Source organism: Alligator mississippiensis, chromosome 10 (assembly GCF_030867095.1).
Source record: "Alligator mississippiensis isolate rAllMis1 chromosome 10, rAllMis1, whole genome shotgun sequence".
NCBI classification, from domain to species: Eukaryota; Metazoa; Chordata; order Crocodylia; family Alligatoridae; genus Alligator; species Alligator mississippiensis.
Window position 1 is genome coordinate 76,534,288 of NC_081833.1, and position 24,272 is coordinate 76,558,559.

Genomic DNA, 24,272 nt, shown 5'->3' on the forward strand with positions numbered 1-24,272 from the left:
ATCTTTTTTTGTCACGTGACTAGGAAAGAAAGTGGCAAATAGCCTTCCTTTATATGTTAATAGTTTCTGTTACAGAGCTCTCTGTCATGGAGCTATGGGCATTTTCACTTGATGCTGGAAAGCAATTAGTTCACATTCACATTTGAAAGCAAAAAGAATTTTTTTTTAAACCAATCAAATGGATGGACTTGTGTATGCTGATCCAGCAAGTGATATGTATTTAATTGTTTTGAAACTTTAAGTTTAGAAAATTTACTGAACTGAACATAACTACTACATGCATGTTCCTATTGACTAGAAGAGTTAGGAACGGGCTGCTAATGACACATGGTGCATTTCATGTTCTAGGTTGCACCTGTGCTTATTAGCTAGTCAGGTGACTGAGATATCCAAATGAGACGCTGGAGAAAATTGTGCTTGCTTCAGAATTATTAAAGTGATTGGTCTTATCACTGTCATCTTTTATTTGTTTAATATAGTTTCGGCTGTTGTTAAGGAAGATCCAAATGAGTACCTTTCAGCTGTTCAATACACATTGGAATATTTGACCGTGAGCACAAGATCTGGTTAGTATGGGTTAAAGTATTTATCCAAAGCAAAGTAAGTTGTATCAACAAGAGAAAAATCAGTGTTGCCAGATATACTGTCAAAATAGGTTTGAGATATTAAATATAAGGTGAGCCTTCAATACACAAGTAAACTTTGGAAAGTTAGATTAAAATCTTGATTTATTCAGAAGCAAATATGACTCTGAGTCTTATCCAAGGTTTCACTGGACCTTTCACCAAACCACAAAAGCATCACAGAAATATGCCTAGTTTAGTAAAGTTGTTATTCTATCTAAGGTTCATACAGTTATTAGCATCTTTTGCATATCTCCATTGTGATGCAATGGCAAAGCTCTGAGAGGAGCAAGGAGCAGCTGCGGAATTGTGGGCAAGCCTAAGGAGCTGCAGAAGGTAATTAAGGTAGCAATATGCCCCTGCTTTCAAGAGTTAGATGAGGCAACAGTATGTGCCTACTCTTCTTGTAGCCGTGTTAGATGATTTTTTTAACATTACTGAGCCAGTCTTTCTCTTAGGAACAGATTTTTTGGGAATTAAGCTACTAGTGATATTATATGAACCTTATGTTGGACATGTTGAAGCTGTATCATTTAACTTCCATTTATTCAAAGGGAAAGAGTATTGATATATATATTTAAGTTTTGTAATTATTCTTGCACATTTTGACCTCTGCTTTGTGTCATGAGCTTCAGTTTGCTGGTTCAATTTGAGCCCGAGTGGAAGGTTAAGTTAGTTAATTTTGGCAGGTTAGCTGTAGATCAGCCAAGAAGACTGAGGATACAAATGAAAAATTGTGGCCTGTAGGCATATTGTGTGTCTGTGCTTATCTAAGTACTGCTGGAGCAGGGATGTATTTTTCATAGAGAAGACTCTAATCTACTCATGTCAGAATAAGGTGTTATGAAGAAGGCTAGTATTGCTTCAGTTTACTTTTTTATTTATTTATTTTTTGCTAATTTTATAAATGCAACTATTATATATGCTATGGACAGGCTTTAAATATGCTGCTCCTGTTACCATTAATGGCAGTTGTGTTGTCAAAGCTCCATGGATAAAGCTAAGAATGTTGTTGGCCAGGCCTCTTCTGTAGCAGTAGTCTTTTAAAATGATATTTGAAGGTTGATATTTTGTCTTCTCTGAATGCTGTCTGTATTTTAGAACTCCATGACTGTACTGTGTATTGGCAAATCTTAACCTTGTAAGTCAGTAAAAAGCTTGTTATAGACTATATACTCTCCTTTTCCTTATTTTTTCTTACTATCTTTTTTCTTTTCTTCTGTCCTTTTCCTTATTCAATACCGACAAAAAGGGGAATTAAAACAGAACAATACATCCCAAAATTTTGCAGGTCTGACTGAAACCAAGTACATTCACAGTTGAAGTCATATCTTGGATTCTTATGGGTGAAAAGCAAACTTCTGTAGCTTTTTCAAAGCTAGAATGTTAAAAGCTCTAACCGGCTTTTACTTAGTACTCTATATGAGCTACATTAGGGACTCATAGGCATCTGTGCTGCCATTTTTGTGCTGCTAACCTCTTCCTGTTTGTGGTGAGGGAACTCCAGTTCTGATAAAGTTTGTTGAAGTGCCAAAACACATGCTGGATGGGTAATAAAGTTTTATTTTATTAGGTCAACTAATCAGCATTAGGTTAATCCCTGGGTAGATCTAGGCTTTTGAAAAGAGGGAGGCACATAATCATATATAACACATTTTTCTCCAGTTAAAGAGAAACTAGATGCATTACTAATATACTAGAGGCCTACCACTGTGCTTTTCAGTTTAAGATCAAAGCAAAAACAAATGTAAGTACTGGAATTTGCACTAACTTGCTAGGTTATACATCAAGTTGAAAAATTGCAACAAGCTAAGCAAAAAATAGTCAAAATAGTCAAAAGGTATTGTGTCATTAGTCCTGTAGTCACTATAGTTAAATGTACATGTCTTATTCAGGTTCATGTAACACGATCGAGCCTTCTGAAGTGTCTTGACAGTGCTTCCAGTATTCACTGTTGGTCATTCTTACACCTGAGCTAATATTACCACACCTGAGTTAAGGTTTTTAGCTAGCACTTGAAACAGACTTCAGGGCTGTGAAGTAGAAGAGAGACATTACCAGGAATGGCTAACCGACAGCAAAATTTCAGAAGAAAGAATAGCTTGAATAGTGGAACATCAAGACTGTTAAAAAGGATAGAGGGTCATTTACACCTGTGGAATGGAATGAGATTAGCAGGAATCAGGGAGATGATAATGAGCCATGAAGTCGATTGACTGTGAGCACTGCTTGAATAGAAATGCTGCTTCCCCTTCCAGACAGTTGGGTTTAAAGTTTGGGTGGAGCAGGAATCAAAGACGGGTCTGGCCCTGGATTAGTCTTTGCCAGATAACCTGCACCTTTCCTCATGTCTCCTGTCACCTCTGTCTGCCATTCTTCTGCTTTGGAAAGCTGCTATTAGATGTAGGGAGAACTGACTTTTGCTGTGTTGTATACTTACTGACAAGTGGTGAAAAGTCTTTTTGATGTGCTTACTCAATAGAAAAAATATCCTCTCTTTTTTCAGTCAGTTTTTCAGACACCAAACATTAAACCCAAATGCTTGTTGTAGAAGCAATACAGTGGCTGCCTTAAAAGATTATTTCCATATGAGTTGTCAGGCATGTGAGGTATCCAAAAGTCAGTTAGACACTTTGGACATACCTGAAACAAGTTAGATTGCACATTTAAACAGCTCTTTATGTGTTGCAAAATAAATGGCCTTTTAAAACGAGCTTTTTAACAAAGATTAAATGCTTATTCTTACACTGTACTAAGACATACGTGTAGTGTATGCGCATTCTACTAGGTTAAGTGCCAAAAAATAGCACGTTGTTATGAACGAAGCAGTCTGCATAATTGTCTGTTAGCATTAGCCTACCAAGCGGCCTGGCATTCAATACTTTTCCCCACCAGAGGGCACAAAAGTCTGGACTGTAAATGAAATTCAAAAAGAGCCTTTATTGGAAGAAAGCTTCAATTTTTGCTTGATGCTTCTTTCTAAAATGTTAAAAAAGGATATTATTTATTTAAAAAAAGTTCTCAGAAGGAATGTTTTTAATGGTTCACTGACTTTTCTGTACGGTCACTGTAGAGCCTCGGTCATCACTTTTTCCCTTCTCTAGGTCCTAATAATAGCTTCTAATCGTGGATTTAATATTACGGTGCTGCTCTAAGTTCTATGCCTGAGGCAGCTCATTTCCACTGACTCATGGTTTTTAGCTTTTAATGCGTACACAAGGGAAACAAAAAAGGACCAACATTTCACTAGTTGTCTGTGCCAACATGAAAATGGCTGTGTAAAAGGAAACAAAATGTGTATATCAGCTTTTGAGGCTTCCTGATTATATCTTCTTAGTTTTGTTGCTTCAGCGTACTTCTCTCCCTTTCCCCCCATTCCTGTAACAATGTAAATTAGAGGCTGTGATAAAAACCATGTAGGTCTGTGATTCTCAGATAGTCATTCACCCGTCCAGGGATTGTTGCACAGTGTTAGCTCCAACTGTGCTCCGGTGACAACTTGATGTAGATGAGAGGAAATCATCTGACAGTTTCAGCTTCTTTGTATTGTAACTGTCATGGAAGTATTTGTGTTTCGTTTTTTGAGGTTTCCTATTACTTGTATAAGTTTGGGAAAGCCAGATAGCAGCTTCAATTGCAGAATTTTTAAAAGAAGTAAATACACTGTGGTTGGAAAGAACAAAAATGTAAAAATAATAAAACAATTAAGACTCAATTTTTCTTTAAGGCTGATGGTGATTTCCCCCCACCCCCTCTCCCTGGGGACATGAAATTAAAGGGTACGCACAGAACCAAATAATTGCCTGGGTACCATGTTTTTAGTAGCAATTGTCTCCTTTTCAGGAGTTAGTAATGCTAAGATGAAGTGAGCGGGAACAGCGCAGGTGGCAAACGCTTGATACAAAGAGGATGTTTATATAGAAAATTGACTGCTCCAGACAAAGTCAGCTGGCAGCGACTTGGCGACAGGCATAGCGAAGAGATGCGAGAAAAGTATCACAGCAGCAGTGCAGGGGCTATCTGTAGCCATGAAATGTGAGTGGCTGCATTATTGTACAATTGCTGTAGACAAATATAGCTCTCCATAGCAAGTCTGTTCTCACCATTGTCATTTAAGAGCATGGGGCCACCCACATCCATCACTATTGAGGTATCTCTAGCCAGAAACAAACAAGTCATTCAAAATGTTTGCTTCTAAGCACCATAACAATTCGCAGCTTTAGGAAAGATTTATTTTTAAATCCCTATTGTTTTACTCATAATTGCAAATACAGATGGCCCAAATGGTATGGAAAGAAATCTAAACCGTAGAAATTTTAGAGCACTCAAAAGTTGGGTTGTTCTGGAAATTTCTCTCACTAAAATGTTTCTTTTTTCAATATTTTTCCCCCAAAGTGAATAATTACAAAAACATTTACCTGATTGAGGATTAAATATTTCCTTATATAGTAAATTAGTGGTTTTTCTGCATAAACTCCATATATTTACTTTGTTACTCATTCTTGCCTGGAGCTTAACATGGTTAGTCTTGGTTCAGTGAGTGATATCACAGTAAACCTGGCAGCTTCCCAGCAGCCAGCCCTTTGCAGATGGAAGAAGGACAAACCTGGCTTATAATGCCAGAGCCTAGCATGAAGAGGAATGCACTGAACAGATTTCCCCCACAAAGGAAACATGAGGAAAACATCTTGTTATAAGAAAGATATTTAATATGTTTTTCATATTTGGAAGGCAGTTAATGTCTGGGAATGTCCTTTTGCTCTGTGGCCAGCATGATTAATATTACTTTTGATCTTTTATTCAGATTAGAAGTGATTTATTTGCAATAAAACTAACAGCAGTTGTTTATGTTAATATTTAACATTATTTTAAACATTATTCTTGGGAAGGTAACAGTTTAAAAAGTAAATACATTTCGAGTTATTTTAGATTAAAATGCATAAATATGAGTAGAAGAACAGGAACTCAGGTACTTACAGAAGAAAGGCATAGATGTAAAAGGCCATGTGAGAATGCACATTACACAGAATCAGGCTAATTGGGATGATTCCAGAGTCTCAGCCTATCTAGTAAATGACCTTTCTTGTGGCCTGGCTGGGAATGCTTTTTCCCCCCTAGCTGATCCAAAATACACATCTTAGACCATTTAGCTGGGTGGGGTGGGGGGAAGGGGACCCTGTGTGGGGAAGAAGCTGGTTGATGTTTGGTGTTGTCTGTTGTTATAGCAGTACATACGTACTTGTAGGCATAAAAGATGAATTATGTAAAGGCATGGGGTTGTAATGTTCTAGCAACATGAGTTTGGGATAAACTCATTATTCTCAAGTAGCCAAGCTTAGAGTGAGTTATGCAGCTCATTCTAAAGAAGTGCCAATAAAATTTTGTACTACATCACAGCATGTCTTTATATGCCACATGTGAGTGGAAAAACTATTTTTCAAATAATTTTTCAGCACTTTCTTAAATATCAGAACTATTTTTTGTGTCTTTACTCCTATAAATCCAAGCACTTTAGTCATCTGAATCCAACTGCCTAGAGGTCAGAGGGAACCACAGAAACCTTGAAATACGACTGTAAATAACCTTTCTGTATATATGAAAACATCATTCTTTTATCTTGGGCTCTTTCAGGGCCAGAAGCTGGGAATCTCCTGTTACTGATCTTATGGGGGTATCAAGATAACAGGCTTGAAAGTCACAGCACTTGAATATATAGAAAAGCTGGAATTGCCCACGAGTATCTTGCCCATGCTGCGTTGGGCTGGTGAAATACTACATTTTGGGAAGGGGGAAGAAAGTCTTTCTTACTGCTCTTGTTTAAATGCATCTGTTTGAAGCTATGGGAAGGTGAGATTGTTAAAGGCTCAGGTAATTTATTATGCAGTTTCATAACTGACACAGGACATCACCACCTTTCAAGCACACAGGTAAAAAGCATATTTGTAAGAACCCCAATTAGTATAAATCGCTACAGTTCCAATAGAATCAGTAGACTTCACAGGAGGCGCTACTTCACAGTCAGGGTGGGTAGGATCTGGAACCAACTTCCAAGAGAAGTGGCGCTGGCTCCTAAGAGTCTTTAAGAGGAGGCTAGATGAACACCTTGCTGGGGTCGTTTGACCCCAGTGCTCTTTCCTGCCATGGCAGGGGGTCGGACGTGATGATCTGTCAAGGTCCCTTCTGACCCTACAAACTATGAAACTATGACTTATGCTGAATTATCCCAGCTGAGGTTCTGGCCCTCAGTGTTGGGACAGATTCTGCTTTCACATTTGTGTTGAATGAAAATAAACGGCACCAGAAGTTGGCCTGTTTTCATATACATTTAATTTTTATATACAACCAGTTTTGGTATGTATGGAAGTTCAGGACACTTTCCTGAGAAAAATAAGTAACTTTTTTTAAGACTAAAATCTGGCCCATGCTGTTCTTCCTGAATATCCTTTGATTAACTTGGAGACAATAGAGCTATAATTTTTCACCAGATAACATTTCCAGAACATGCTAAACTGAAGCTGCTTCTTCAAGATAATTGGATATTTTTTCCTAATGACAGTCTGAATGTCACTAGGAATTTCCAGTAGCAAACAGGGAAGTTTTGTTTGCATAATTGCACAGCTGCATATGTATGATAACCCTAGTACTGAATCACTAGCTTGGGTAAAGTCTCAGATATCCAGAAAGCTTATAGAGAAATGTTGTGAGTATTTTTATTACACATCAGTATGTTACTCATTGTGATATATATCAATAGTTGTGATGTTCCCTTCTGATGTTATAATCATCTACGCAGTATATGTAAATAGTTTTTCCTTTCATTCAGTTTACAGTGCCTTTGTAAACACAATTAAACTCTGTAATAGGAAAATCTAATTCCCACAGGATAATATTAATTTTATTAAAATAATCATTTACCTGCCCATACATCAGATTTGTACCTCTGAAATGTGTGTTTCACTTAAAGTTAACAGAACTAGACTTTGGTCTATATCTTTTGTTGGTAAAGAAACACTCTTTCATATTTCTTATTCTAGATTATGAATTTTAAAAAAATTGTTTAAACATCAACAGTCAGTTATATGATTTGCTATCACTTGATCAAATTGGCAAGTTGGCCTATGGCAACAGTGATTGGTATTATGATTTCCTCTGCAATTTTCTAATGCACCTGTTTTCATAGTATGAAGTGTTTTGGATTATTTTTGTTTACCTAACTGAGCATTTGGATTTCTCTCAAATTAATCAGTAGTGTAAGTTCACATCTAAGAATACAAAGAAATCATGTCTATACTTGTGAGACAACCGAAAATATCAGAAAACTTTGTCATCTTTGCTAAGTTCGAAACCTCTGAAGAAACCTTCTTTGGCTCCAGGTCTACTGAAGTGTGGTGGATTAAGTAGAAGAAAGAAACTTCCAACAGAATGGTGTGTATTTCTTGGGCAAAGGAATCGGAGATTTCTGTTTCTGAAATTTGTAAGACAAATAATTCATTACTATGGGAAGTGAAAGGAGAATCTCTATGTTCAGGATTTTACAATCCCAGAGTTCAGTCTGGCATAACTTGTACCAGGGCTCTGAGGTCTTGTAAATTTTACAGTGTCAAGAACAGTGGGTCCATAGTGGAGGGGTCACTGTGTTTGACTGCAGAAGACTTCAGGCTGTTTGGTCAGCTGTCTGAAAAGGAGATAGAGAGAGAGTGGGATGCCTCGTTAGATTTCTGAAGACAACACATGCTACTAGAATAGGGAGAGACCACCCAGATTCTGACCCCCTGTTCCAGAGGATTTGCTGATGTAGGTAGGAGCTTATTAGTAGCAGTTTGATTTCAGGAATGAGAACAATTAGAGTGCTGTGTGTCTTATTTTATCTTAATTAAGTTTCTCCATCTCTGCTTATTATACTAGAATGTTGTTAGTTAATTTCACAGTATAAACGCAAGAGGCCTTCTTAGTCTTACGTATGTTTTTTGCAATTAATTCTTATATAATTATTAATTTTGGCCTGCATAAAAGAAAAAGATTTCTACATAAATTTAATTATTAATTATGAAAGCACCCATCTTATAGTCTTTGTGGGCTCTTACCATTGTTAAGAAATAACATAAAGTGTTGATTTTTGTCAGTAGAAAAGAATTCACATTCAGTATTCCAGCTTCAAACCACATGGTATGATCTTCCTGAGGTCATCTGCAAGTTCCCAGTCTGGTCCACATTTACCATATTTACTCAAATATAAGACAGTCATCAATAATTAGATTTAGTACATGGAAAATGTATATTTTGAAATAATTTTCCAGGTATATAATCTAATTATTGAAGATTTGCCTTGAATTTGTCCCCCTCCTACTGCTACAGCAGGGAAGATAATTAGGGGGATCAGGTAGTCCCCTTGTTCTCTGCCCCTCCCCGCAACTTCTTTGCCTCCTCCTTAGTGTTAGACCCTGTTCTTCCTGAGCGTGTGGAAATGAGGAGTGAAATTTGCATATAGGCAAATGACAGCAGGTATCCGTAGACTTCATTTGGGCAGAATTGATGTAGTTTACCATTTTTTAATCTGCTGCAAGTTGTAGTGCAGGTACTTTTAAGCAGCACTTTGGTATCTACTTCTATATAATACAAGTTATGCATTATAGTAGTCCAAAGCCAAAAAGCTCATGATTTGCTACATAGTTCATTTGTCTTGGCCCCACCAGAGTCAGCAGCATGTCAAGCCATGGTGACCCCACAGCTTAGCACTGCTCATTAAGTATGTATACTTCAGATATACCCATCCCCACCAGGATTCACCTGCTCATTAGCCCCCTACTCGTGATTGGAACCAGGTGTTCTTGTCATGAGTCCTGGGATACTCCAAAAATGTATATGTAGATGAGGCACAGGGCCACCCAGTCTGGCTCCACCTCACAGAGGGTTGCACAATGCTAATCATATGCAACAGGCTGAAAGAGGGGGTGGCAGATGGATTCTGAGTGAGCTGTTTGGTGATGTTTGCCAGATATTTAAGGCTGATGAAGAAATGGAAGTCAATGAAAATGGGAAAGGAAGGCACAGCTGAGCTGTGGGAGTGAAGAGGAAGTTGAAATATATTCAGTGCAGAGTCCTTAGTGGGGCCTTCGCTCAATGGGCCCTACCATGTATTTTATTCAGGTGGGCTGTACTAACCTATCCTTGTAGTAGGTTTCTATCAGTATGTCTGTGGGTCATGCATTTTATAATTATGCTAAATGTTGACTGTTTGTAGTCAATTCTTAGTTGGTTTCCGTTACTGAGCACATACTATTTTTGGCAGCAGTTTAAGGATAGACAGTGCATTTAATGAGGTTTCCTTGTATGCAGTTATGAGACTGGGGGGGAACCTCATCTTGTATTTGAATAAATACAACACGTTCCTTTTAAGAACCACTTCCAGAAATTACGAAAACCTCATTAATGGTGACATAATCTACTTTAGGGGGAAATAATTATGGTAGTTTATTGGATGTTGATGGAAAAAGAACCCTGACATTACTATGAGAATCATTACATGGCACCACCATGCTAAAGGCGATAATTCACCATTCCTACCTAGAAATTAGATCCATATAAAAAAAGGCAAAACAAGATGGCACCCAAACTTCTCCCCTGGGTATCTGGTTTTAAAAAAGATGGATGATGTCTTTTAAAAGTGAGCATATCCATTTTGTTATTTCTTATATATTGGAGCTTAAAGAGCAAGAAAAATAAAAAAGGATTAGAAAAGGCAAATGGCTATATTGGTAGTAGACAGAATCAGACTACTTTTAATCCACTGGAATTTGGGTAGACCTTTACATTTTCCTTAATAGTTTTCTACTTACGGCCTTGACTCACTTAATGCATAGTAAAGCCATAGTATGCAACAAGATCATTCTGTGAGTTAATTATGCATGAATAATCTCAAAGACTAAACCTAAATACCCTCACTCTGATTTCAAGACATGTTACTGATTTTTTTTTTTTTTTTTATCTTGCATTATATTTTTTTCCTCTCATATTATGTCCAGTTACATACCACATGTGTGATCTTTTCAAATTTGCTTAAAGGAGTTTTTGGAATGATTAACAGTTTTCCTATTACTTATAGGAACATTCTGTTATAACACTGCAGAAGCTATTTGGACCTAAGCATTATTTCCATATGACTATCAGATCAATGGGATACGTTTATTTTATAATAACCATTGAAAGACCACAGTAATGAGTATTTGTAGCAGTTGAGACTAGAGATCTTGGAGAAAAATTTGAAGAAGTGTTAAGGTATATACAAGGGTGTTTCAGAAAGTAATGGCAATTGGAAAGTAAAACTATTTTGTGTGCAGTGAGTTGGAAACTACATGACAGCAGGGACCACCGATGGCAGATTGTCGAACGCACCCATTGTTTATAACCATGTACAGAAGTGACGTGGTCCAGTAAATGATAATTGCACACCAAATAGTTCCGTTTTGAAATTGCTGTTACTCCATAAAATGCCCATGGGAGACTGGCTAGATCATATGCGCGCATTTTCTGGGGACTGGCTGTTCCCCAAAGTCTGATACAGGATCTCATGCAAACAAGAGGAAGAATGTGGCTGCAGAGAGGGACAGCAAGAATGAGATTGCTATGTGTATTGAATCTTGACTCCACCTTGCCATCCTTACTTGAAGGCTGTTTCTTCAACACAACCAACCCCTCTTTACCCACTGAACCGTCCCAGAATTTACTTCAGACAAATTAGTGTCAAGTGTTGATGTGCTGCTACCAAACAGGTTTGCTAATACAACATACTCACTATTCCTAAAGCAACAACGATGGAACAAAAATTAATTTAAATCAGTCTTTCCCATCTTTACTGGCCCATGGATAGCAACATTGAACAAATAGCATAGTGTCATGCTTTGCTTTTAATCTCAGTTATTTTAATTTCCTTTGGCTGCAAGCAACATTAGAGGTCTTACAGGCAGCATGTTACCTGCAAGCTATGTACAGAGGACTACCACTTAAATTAGTTGTTCTCAACCCACAGCCTGTGGGCCAAATGTGGCCTAGTCCGCGCACTGCTGCAGCCCATGTGACGTCCTTTTAAAACATTTTAAAGATAAATATACAGGAAGTCACTTGTGTGGGCACAGCCCACATAACACATTGAGAGCTGCAAATGAGCCACTGTAGCAAATAGGTTGAGAACCACTGACTTAAATCAATATGCTCCTGTCACTGATCCTTCATGTGTCACGATTACTAGCCTAAAAGCATCAGTGAATTTAAAAGGCCCTGAGTGAAGTCTGGGCCATCTATCAGACAACAGATAATTTTGCCCTGAACTTAACATCCCTTATTTGTTGTTATAACATATTAATGAGATACCTAGAGTTAATATATATTAAAATAAGCATGTGCTTCTTGATTCTTTCCTCACCTTCCCATTGTCTCTAACTTTCTTGAGGGTTTAGAGCTGAAAGTTTTCTTGCTTGATGTCAGTTCAAAGATTACATTTCTTTGAAAAAAATTAGCACAGTTGTTCCTTTTCTGATTTCTGTGTGTATGAAAATAACTTGGCTCAATACTGTGTATGAAAGTAACCATAAAATGTTTTAAGCTAGATATTTAATTTTAGTGTATTTTATAGTTGTCATTGAAGAAGAAAGGAAGGAAACAGAATCCAAGTTTGAGAAAACAAACTATATCTCTAAAATTACCAGACTCAAGCTCGAGCATTTGGGCTTGTGTGTTAGACTGGGTTTCATTTGAAAGTTTGTATGTATTAAAGAAGTTATAAAGTAGGGTCCAATCCCCAAAACATGCATCTGAGTAAACTAGATTAACTTAATTAGAAAAAAAAAGTTATTTAATCTCTTTCAGGTATGTGTTTTGAGGTACAAAAAATTGTAAGTAACTCCCATTCAATGGCTGCATTAAGTCAGTTCCCTCTTTCATCCAGCAAGGGTGGAGAAGGAAGGAATTGTAATCCCTTGAGACTTTCTTAATATGGGGCATTTAGGCAACATCCCATTATCTGGCTCTGTCAGAAGGGACAGTCTAGATTCACATTTGTGTCATATAAAGTGCATATCATTTACAGTGTAACCACCTTAACATTTCATTAGAAATGGTGCCACATTCTATCCAATTGTAGTGAAATGGGGAGAGTTGCATAGGCTTAATTAGAGAGCCAAATTTAGCTCCTCACCTTTTAGTTTCTTGCATTTTGTGTATTTAATTTCTGAACCTTCATGTGGTCTTAATATTTGACATTACCCTTTTAATTAGAGTACATAATCAATTATTTATGAAGGTCTGCAGCAGCGATTTATCTTTCTAACACTGGGCAATGTAGTATCTGTATTCCACTCAGTGGTAGAGTAGTCTTTTCCACTCAGACCAAAAATCTCTTGCCTTGGGTAGATATAAGTAGTTAGCCTTGTTAGTCTGAAGTCATGCAGAAAGCAGGGCCTGGTGGCACCTTAGGGTCTAACTTCCTGAGAGAGACAGGCTTTTGTAGGCAACTGCCTACTTTGTCAGATGCTATCTCAAATTAATCTCTTCTTTGGGTTGTGAAAATCCTGAGAAACTCATTTGGGAGTCCTCACAAGCTTTTCACTGGAGAATGTATCCACTTCCCAGTTTTCTACAATGGGAAGGTGATGGGATCTATACATATTCCACATACAGAACATAAACCATTTCCTGTGTTTATGTACTTTATTTTAAACTTTCTTTTTGGCATCATCGTGGACATGAGTCTGTTGTAGCTGAAGACGATAGTGGCGTAATGGAGACAGTCAAGCCAAGCATGGTGGGAACACAGATGACTCTGCACTATGTACAAATAAGCACCTTTTGTCTTGTACATTGCAGCAGCAAAATCTTATCTGGGTCCCTGGCACGTGCTCAGTTAAAGGGGCCATGGGATCTGATCCCTGATCCCAAGTCATGCCTCCTGCCATGCCACACATGCTTGGCAGGAGGTGTAGTTGTGGAATCAGAGATCAGATACCAATTGCACCCTTTCTACTTGCTGGTGCAGGAGGAGCCAGGAGTCATAATTTTGGGCTTCCCATGCACCAGTAAGTTGAAAGCCAGGGCTGTCCTATGTTTTGGGGATCCTGGCCTGCTCTGGGGCCAGGGCAGACAATCAGCTGAGTGTCATCCAAGGCAGGGGAGTTGAAGAGCTTCCTCTTCCAGGATCTTAAACCCTGCACCTAGTAGCTCTGGTAAGGCTGCAGGGCACAGGGGATCAAAAGTTCCTGGGGTGGGAGCCAAAGGATGTCCTACACTGGGGACTTTAAACCCTATGCCTGGCAGCTCTCATTTCCCCCTCCTCACACTGTGCCCCACAGGGCAGCCCCAGGTACAGCTGGAGAGCCAGGGCTACACTGGGGGCCAGTTCTGACAATATCTGGACCTGGGGGCAGCCTCCAGCTGGTCAAAAACTGGGGCTGCCCCAGGCTGGTGCCAGCAGTATTGTCAGCATGAGGGTTGGGATTAGGGGTGACCAGGGCTGATTCTGAAAATCAGATGATTGTCCATCCTGGCCTCCAGGGGAGCCCTGGCTCCCCAACTGGGCCCATAGTGTCTTTGACTACCAACCCACTAAGGTCCAACCCTTTTTGAAGTGCTGAGTACACAAACTGCATTTTAAAATGTGGCTCCATCTCTACATGCCACAGGAGAGAAAATGTTTAAACTGATTAATATTATCCCCTCATTTGGCATTGGTGAGGCCACATGTGGAGTCCTGTGTCCAGTTTTGGGCCCCCTACTACAGAAAGGATGTGGACAAATTGGAGAGTCCAGCAAAGGGCAACAAAAATAGTTAGTGACCAGGGGAAGATGAGTTGTGAGGAGAGCCTGAGGGAACTGGGCTTATTTAGTCTGGAGAAGAGAAGGCTGAGGGGATTTAATAGCAGACTTCACCTACCTGAAGGGGGGTTGAAAGGAGGATGGAGCTGGACTGTTCTCAGTGGGGGCAGATGACAGAGCAAGGAGCAATGGGATTAAGTTGCAGCAAGGGAAGTTGAGGTTAGGTATTGGGAAAAACTCTCTCACTAGGAGGGTGGTGAAGCACTGGAGCAGGTTCCCCAGAGAGGTGGTGGACTCTCCATTCTTAGAGGTTTTGAAGACCCAGCTAGACAAAGCCTTGGCTGGGATGATGTAGCTGGGGCTGGTCCTGCTTTGAGCAGGGCGCTGGACTAGATGTGACCTCCTGAGGTCCTTTCCCGCTCTCATTTTCTGTGGTTCTGTGAGTCCATGATTCTGTATTTTAGAGATGCCGAAAGAGACCTAAAATACATAACAACATTGTTATTTTAAGGATTGATATCTCCAAACATTTTAGGGCTAGAGGCAAGAGCTAAATACATTAGAAAGCTGAGAACCTCTCGTTTTGAGTTCCTAATGGATCATAAAATATACTCCTAAAATATGCCACTTTTTTAGACTGCCTATGTTGTGCTTCGGTCTAATGTAATGTGGTGGAATGTCCATTTGGGGAATGGAGTGAAGGAAACTTCTTTTTTATTGGCAAGGCAATTTAATATAGTTACATGGTGGTAGGTAGCTGAAGCTGCTCAAAGATTTGGAAAGTTACAAATAGCTCTTGTGAAGTTAATGTCAAAGTGTAGGTGAAGAGGATATAGGTGCATGAAAAATGCAATTTATCTCATGTCACTGCAATTTAAAAATTGAAATGGCCATCACATTTGTTTGTGCATGTTCCATATGTGTCATATAGCATACGCACTGCTGTAATAAATGAAGTGCAATCAAACTGTTTTGCATATATTTTTTATCTGCTTTCCATCCACTGTCACATTGTTGCCTTTGCCATGGGCATTTAAAACAGAGATGTTCTGAAGAGCCCTGCATGAAATTTTAAAGAAGCTGGACCTTTCATCTGCGCAACAGCAGGACACCTCACTGTAGGGACAAGAAAGGAAGAGAAAAAAATTGTTTCTGAAGCAATAGCAAAAAATAACAGCAGAAGCAATTATTTCATCAAAGGTATATTTTCTTTTTCCTTTTTAAAAAAGGACTTAGTTGGAAGTTGGCTACCTTCTTATGTATGTTTAATTTGTGGTTTTCACATGGTCCAGATAAAAAATAAAATAAAATAAAGGTGTCTATTTTTAATGAGCAATCACAATGGGGACATCATGTAATAAAATATGCTTTTTCAGTGAATGTTGGTGCTCAGTGAGAGTCCTGAGACTCACGTCCTCTTTCTGCAGAACAGGTACAGCAAGGTTCATAGTAATATAAACCTCCCACTCTTATTAGTTCCAGCCCATATGTACCTTTACCATGACAGGACCTTAAAGGTCAGAAAGGAATTTGGGCCGTATCCCCCCTCATGTCTTTATTGCAATGAAGCCCATTGTGGTGACTTTTATGATAAAGATCTATATGTCTTCGGGAACTACACGAAGATGCACCAACTCATTTTTCACAAGCTTCTGAATAGCAGTCATTGTCAACCAGAGCTGGGCTTCAGCTGGCAGCCTAGAGGTGAAACGTTTTGTATTGTGTTCCCAGCCCCATACTCATTCAATTCATTCAGCATTCTTTAGTCTACTGAATTACCATTTTACTAGAATATAAGACAAGGTCTTTTCTTCAGTAAGGATGGAGAGCCCCTCATCTTATATTCACATACCAAGTGGGGGGTGGAGGGGGAAGCAAGTGACTGCTGTGGATCTGAGTCTGGTTCTGAGCCCAAGTTGGAGCCAGGCAGACCCACAGTAGCCTCTTGCCCCCATGCAGCTTCTGCCCCTGCCCGCTCTCTTCCCTCCCCCTTACGTCAGGTGCAGCTTGGCTTCAGCTTGGGCTGTGCTCTCTCCTGGGCCTGAAGCACTTGAAAACTCCTTCCTCTGCCTGGCCAGTCAGAAGCACCAAGACTGCTGCATTGCCTACCTGGCCAAATCAGCAGTGCTGACACTGCTGCATGTCCAGGCAAGGGCTGAGCTTCCACGTGTTGTGCTCCAGGACAGCACGAGCAGCATCTGACAAGGGAGGGGGGAGTGGAAGAGGCAGAGACTGGGGAGTTGGGGTGGGAGAGAAGGGGCAGACACTATGGGGAGCTTGCAGCGGAAGAGGCAGAGAGTGGGGGAGAGGGGCAGCGGCTGTGGGGAGCTGGGAGTGGGAGGCTGCAGGTGGCAAGGGGGCACAAAGACCACAGGGGGATGAAATGCAGCAGCTCTGAGGATTCAAAACAACTCTCCAATACTTGTATTCTATACCTGAACATTTTTAAACAAATGTATATATTTTTAATATATAGAATCTAATTATTGGGGTGGTGTCTTATTTTTGAGTAGATATGGTACTCTCTTCTGTTTTTTGGGTCCCTCCCTGTGCAAGGAATAGGTTGCTTCCATTCCAGCATGGAGTAATTGTACCAATTGCATATTAACTCTAGCAATGCCAGTTGATTGAAGGACTGTTGAGTTAGTAAAAATTGTAACACACATGGATTTGTTTTAGCTAGGGTGCCCACTGTGGGAGGGAAATGCCTTCCATCTCTATGCATTTGATGTGCAACAGGTTGAGAACAGATTGCAGCTTTCACTGGACTGCTTCAGCAGTGGCTTTGGCTCTGAAGCAAGCTCAGGGACACAGCTGTGGCCTGTGTAGTGAAAAGGTGGAGCAAAAACATTGAAGCCAATAAATGATGCTCTGATCATGACTGGGACCAAGAGATTGAGGATTCCTTAGCCAGATGTGAAAACAAATTTGCTGTTGTAGCCAAAAGCCGCTGGGTTGTCCCACACATGAGTAAGATAGTACAGCGTGAAGGATATTTTTCTTTAGGATGGAAAGAACAACTTGAGAATTCTGAGGGAAGTAGCGATTGTACCTGATATTCCTCTTGGTCTCAAATTCATATAACTTATTATGAATTAAATAGGGCAGATGGGCAGAGAAGGCTGGTCGTACTGTCAGTGAACACTGGGGCTGGAATCTTGTTTGAATTAAAATGATGTCTGCTAAGTAAGAGTTCTGCAGAGACATATAAGGCTAAAGCTTCTAGCAGTCCATACAGTCTTTACTGAAAGGCATATTTATATCTTCCAGACTAGTAATTAATCACTCAGTAGGATTTTTTGGGACATGCATTCACAGAAGATCTTTTTGTACTGCCAGGAACCACAAAGCATGGGCACAATTAAAATGCTGATTTAATTTATTACATTGAGGCACAGAATGGGAATGTTTTAAATGATGTTGACAGGCTGGAATTTCAGAACCACCTATTTGTTTTAAATATAAAACAAATGCTGCTCCCTCCAAAAATTAAATTACATTAATAACGGCTTTCTAATGAGTTACTTGGAAGTCAAATAAAGCTCTTGGCAGTAATTAAGACTTGAAGACATGGTATCATTTTTAGTGTACATTTCTGTGTTAAAGGGAGTACATTTAAAAGTGATCCATTTATGAAAATTAAAAGGAAAAAATTACCTATTGAGCAAGTTTAGTTTAATAGGAAAGCATTTTTCTGAGGAAGGTATTTTAAAAAATCATTAATGAGTGTTTATATTTTACTGATTGTTTCTTTTCTGGATAACCGTAAATTATCATTGTTATATGGATTCTGGTATTATCACCCAGTCTAAATCCAGTGCCAAAGATTCTGTAAATGGTAAAATCCAGCAGGCTATATTTGCCTATAGTATGAGGTGCTGTTGCAAGCAAAGGGAGAATTTCATGAGCTGGATGTGGTTTGGAGTGTGGAGCTCCTCCTAATAACTCTGCAGGAAGAAGTAGCCAAAACAGCCCATTAGCATCCTTTATCTAGCTGTGTCTAATGAATGCTACATTCTCTATCTTGGAACTGCACTTTACTGGTTTGCCACAAGCTAGAAAGGGCCATGAGATAATGGAGTGTCTTCTCTCCCATAGTATAGGAGGGCTAATGGAGTCACATCAGCAAGGCCTTCGCCTTCAGGTACGTTGTAGAAAGATGAACTTGTCTTAGACATTGTAGGGGGAAAACTGCTTCTCTGTGTTCTAGGTTTTTGGCTGGGGTTTTTGGCTGGGGTATCAATAGTTGACACAGACTTTCAAAAACAGTACTTTGAGGATCTGAAAGAAAATGTTTAAGTCCATTCTATCAGGCTGGCTTAAAAATATGTCTTTGCTCCTTCTCTCAAGTTGTCATCCTCTAGAATCTATATGATTAATGGAACAAGTAATTAAATTATAGAAGGGATGGCAGCTGTTTGCTCATTAAGAAGCTCTGATACATTCTGTGACAGGCAGCAGACTGCATAAAGGTACAGCTCTGTAGTGACCTTAGTATTATTTCTTTATTTATTATTTACTAGGTGCTGACAGGGTACTCTGAATCAAACAGGTAGGAAAAACAAAAGATAACTGTCCCAAAGAGTTCAAAATCTCAGGCAGGCAGACAGCACTATTCAGATATGGTACATAAGCAAGGGGTTGAGTTCTGGTTTAGTGCATCTATGTCAAGTGACTGCCCTTTTAGTTATTGAAGAAATCTTTTAAGAAAGGTGTTGAGTGTAAAGTTAATGGCATGGAAGAAAGGACAAAATTTAAAGCAGGGACACAATTTAAAAGAGGTTTGTAGAAGTAGCATAATTCACGTAAGGGGAATAGGTAGAAATATGAGAAGAGATGTAGAAAGAGACTATTTTCTAGTGTAAGGAGTTTAGAGGATGCTGAGGCAATATTATATATCATTCTATTACTACAGTCTCCCTTTTTGCTGCGTGCCATCATAACTGCTGAAGCACAGGCTGGGATGTTGCAGAAGGAATTGCACAGAATTAAATCTTAGAACTGTTGCATGTAAAACTATTTTATGTATGTGTTCACATCTGTTTCTCATCAAATATATGGAAAAATACAGTTTTTCAGTAGGCAAATATTAAGATGCTTACAAACATCATACATAGAATTTAAAATTCCTGTGAATAACTTTTAAACAAAAGTTAGGTAGTAAGTATATTAATGTTCTGTATAAATATTTTGCCACTTTGTTGCTGTTACATATATTTAAATGCAAAGCTTTAGGTTTTGGCCAATATCATCCTTGCCTTGAATACTAGTAGTGAAACTGAAGCTGTGTACAGGAGGAGGAGGTTAAATTGGGTAAAAAATGGCTTCCTGATCTAACTTAGTTTGTCCACATTTGGACCTTACACTTAGATCCTTAGTTAGGTCTAACTGAACATCTATACACATATGGGACACAGTGCCAGGGCTGGGACAGCCTAACTGCTTCAGCCCTGGGGCTGCACTCCACCCCCCACTCCCACCAGGCTGTTTTTAGTCTTCCGACCCAGCCCCCCACCCCTAGACAGACAAGCCCCAATAGACCAGCTAGCCACCCCCCGCCCCAAACCTGCCAGCTCCTCAAACTGCCCCTGGTGCCACGAGACCAGTTAGAATAAGTTGGGATGGGAGGAGGGGCAGGTGGCATCCGGGGGGCAGGGGTTGGTCTGCAGGGAGAGGTTGTTCATTGGAGGTGCGGGGGTTTGGGGAGTTAAAAATAGTTCTGGTTGGGGAGGGAAGAACCTTCCCAATCCCAGACCCCACAACCCCCCCTACACAGCCACTATGCCCCAATCCTGCTAGCTCCCCCTCCATCTGCCCACCCCTCCCCCAACCCTGATTTACTTCAATTGGGCTCTCAGCAAATGCGTGTGAAACCAGAACTGGGAGCAGCTTGCGGGATTGGAGGTGGCTCAGTGGGTTTGGGGGCCTGGGGGTTTGGTGGGATTGGAGAGGCTTTCTAATCCCACCAACACCCCCCGAATCTTCCCCTGCTGACCCTGCTAGCCCCTCCCCAGCAAACCCTCCCAGACCTCACCAATCCCCACCATTGATTCTCCCCAGCCTCCCCGCTAGACACTGCTAACCCCACCAATCCCACCTGCCCCTCCCCCCAGCCCAACTTACTTTGATCAGGTTCCACATACTGGCGACGGTCTATAACACCAGCGACCAGTCTATAATCGCATGGTTTAAAATATGCCTCATGATTGTAGATCAGATCCCAAGAACCTATGTACAGTTCAAGTTAAGAGTTAAACGGGGCAGCCATTTTTTACCCAATCTAACCTTCCAAACATAGAAGTGTAATGTCTGTGCACACCCTCAATTTATTCTTAACTCCCAAGAAGCTAATACAATGTAGTGTGCTGCCAGAGTGGTACACTGTGTTGGCATGGCATTATTGAATGAGATCCTGTGGATTTTATGTGAAACCCTGAGGGCAAGAATTCATCAGATTCAGTATGTATTACTGCCTTTTGGCTATCTTGGGCCAGAGAGATACTATGACACCCTGCTACCTCTTGTCAAATTTCAGATCCAGAGCATGTGGGTGCTTGTCCCTTTCTAGGTGTCTCAAGATTTTTGCAAGGTCAAAACATGTGTTTTCTTTGAGCCCTGTTCTTGAACAAAGCTGAACCTTTCTGTCTGAAAATTTCCAAAACTTCAGCCTGAATTTATTGTTATACAAAACCCTTGAGAAATCATATAATTTAAACCTTGCGAGTGAACGGAATAGCTGAAGATCTTTCTTGAGTCTTATTAGAAAAACTAATTCAAAATATTTCAAACCAAGTTGTTTTTAATTCTGCATTTAGGGGAAATGTTTGAACAAATTATTTCAGAAAGTAAAATTAAATAGACCTTTGGGATAAGTACTTTTGCGCAAGGTTATTGTATAAATATTTTTCCAGTTCAGTGGAATATGGAGCTTCAAGGATTACCTTAAAACTTTAATCAAAAAAATGTCTAAACTGTAAACATAGGAAATACTATTTCTTCAATAACTTGAAGTCTGTTTTGTAATGGAACAAATGAAGGCCTGATGCCCTCAAATACCCTAAGTGATGTATAGTGCTTCACACTTCTGTCTTCCAAACTTCAGGCAAACAAGGCCACCTTTAATATTTGTTCAACTACAATTGGGGTTATCAAAAATAAAATTGAGGTAATTTTTGTATTATGGATCTTGCTGACAGAGTAGTTATTTAGTATATCTATAGTGCTTTTGGCTACACATTGCTTGTATTGGAGTACTTGAACCCTGATATCTGGTTTATGAACTAGTACCTGCTATAAAAGTTTTCATCATGTAGCATCTTGAAGTTCTTTTGATGTAGGTAACTAAAGAGCTAGGGGACCTGGATAAATACTTAGTAAGGGGAAGCAATAGTGGATGCCTTAGCATCATTTAGTCACTTGAAGTGTTTATACTCTACTGTGAGAAGCATGGCGAATAAATAGGGAGAATTGGTAGTCTTAGTACAATAGCAGAATTATGGTATAATTGGGATTACAGAGATGTTCATATGACATGGTATGGCCATAGATGGGTATAACTTGCTCAGGAAGGATAGGTGGGGAAAAAAGGGAGGAGGTGTATATAAAGGCAGTGTATGCATGTTCTGAGATACAGTACAAAATGGAAGGGATGCCTGTTGAAAGCTGCTGGATATAGGTTAGAGGGGAAAGCAGCAGAAGGGATGTTATGGCGGGCATCTTCTATAGGCCACCAAACCAGGAGGAAGAGGTAGATGAGGCATTCTTCTTTAAACAAGCTTCCAAATTACAGGACCTGCCTGGTTCTCCCTGGGGACTTTAGTTATCAGGACATCTGCTGGGAGGGCAACACAGCAGTGCACAAACAGTCCAGCAAAACATTGGAGTGTCAGTGATAACTTTTTGATAAAGATGGTAGACAGGCCAACTAGGGGGAAGCTCCTCTTGACTTGCTGAACACAAACAGGGAGGAATTGATTGAGAATGTGAAAGTAGAAGGTAACTCAGGTAAAAGTGATGATGATACAGAGTTCAAGATCCTACAGGGAAGAGAGAAGGAATCGGCAAAATAAAGACACTGGACTTCACAAAAGCAGGCTTTATCAAACTGAAGAAACTGGTGTGTGGGCAGGATCCCCTGAAAGTCAAGTCTGAAGGGAAAAGGAGTCTGGGAGACCTGGCTATATTTTAAGGAGGCCCTTTTAAAGGTGCAGGAGCAATCTATCCTGATGCGACAGACGAATAAGAAGTTTAACAGGAGAACATCCTGGCTAAACAGTGATCCCTTCAATGAGTTTAAAATCAACAAGAAATCCTATAAAAAGTGGTTATATTACTGGGAAAGAGCATAAGAGTATATGGGTATGGAGGTGGGAAATTTGAGATGCAACTGGTAATGGACTTAAAAGGCAATAAAAAGGGATTCTACAGGTATGTTGAGAGCAAGAGGAAGACCAAAGGAACCATAGGTCCTTTGCAGAATGCAGAAGGCAATCTAGTTACTGATTATGCAGATAATGCTGAAGTATTTAATGCCTCTATTGATTTAGCCTTCACAAATAGGAGTAGCTACCAGATGATGAGTGCAGTTGGCAGCAAAGATGTGAAAGGACACACAGCCTAGGGTAATGGCAGAACAGGTTAGGGATTACTCAGAGAAGCTAGATGCTTTCAAGTTGACAGGGCAGGATGGAATGCACTCTAGGATACTGAAGGAATTGGCTGAGGTAATTCCAGAGGTATTAGCTATCCTCTTTGAGAACTCATGGAGGTTGGATGAAGTCCCAGATTATTGGAAAAAGGCAAGCATAGTGCCCATCTTTAAGAAAGGGAAGAAGAAGCATCTGGGGAGTTACACAACAGTCAGCTTAACCTCAATACCTGGAAAGGTAATGGAGCAGGTTCTCAAGGTATCTATTGTTAAGCACCTAGAGGAGAACAAGGTGATCAGGTCAGGTCATACTGAAGGTATTGTGGGCCCAGGCCCACCAAGAAATACTATAAGCTTCCCTTAAAAAGAGAGACCCCTGGGAATGCAACAACTAATTGCTTGAGACAAATAAAAAGAAAACAGGGAAGGGAGTAAAGGGAGTCATAGGCTAATAACAATGGATCCAGAAGGGGACACCAAACAGAGCACATCAGCCAGAACCCACTGCTCCCTGAGTGAGTCCACAGAGCCTGTGAATGCTGACCGGTGAAACTGCTCAGAGATGTGAGCAGAGGAGTGACAGGAAAACAGCCCCACACTCGCCTTGTTTCCCCCTGGCCAGAGACTCCTTCCTGGTCTGATAGATGGCCAGAATCAGGGGGAGGTTGAGCAGGAGGTCCTGGGACTTGGTGGTGCTGTGGACAGAGAGTACATAAAAGAAAAGGTGTAGTGAGAAGTGCAGCCAGAACCTCAGGAGGAGGTGTCAGAGGAGGTAGAAAAGGGGCAACAAGGTGATGAAGAACAGCCAGCATGGATTCCCTAAGTCATGCCTGACCAACCTTATTTCTTTCTATGATAAGGTGACAGGTTTTGTGGATGGGGGGAGACCAGTGGATGTGATATACCTTGACCTTAGCAAGGATTTTTACACTTGTCTCCCATGACATTCTCATTGATAAACCAAGGACAAACAGACTAGATGAAAGTACTGTAAGGTGGATGCATAATACGACATTGTCTCAAATGTGCAAGTACAGCCTTTGGATGCCTGAGGAAACAGGTGTTCAAAGATTGCAACAGATTCAAAACCAAGCTCATGGTTTATCAAGCAGTTGTGATCACTACCGTAATGTATGGAGCTGAGACGTGGATAACGTATAGGAGACACCTCAAGTCACTGGTGAAGTACCATCAACGCA

The 24,272-nt window shown here is 40.1% G+C and overlaps 1 protein-coding gene across 1 annotated transcript in view; it reads left to right on the forward strand.

Moving 5' to 3' along the window:
* Positions 1 to 24,272, forward strand: part of ZFHX3 (zinc finger homeobox 3) — an 813,079-nt gene that overhangs the window by 24,176 nt on the left and 764,631 nt on the right. The window contains exon 3 of the mRNA XM_059714010.1: positions 480 to 566. The gene's annotated coding sequence lies outside the window, so the exon portion shown is untranslated. The remainder of the gene's footprint in view (positions 1 to 479; positions 567 to 24,272) is intronic.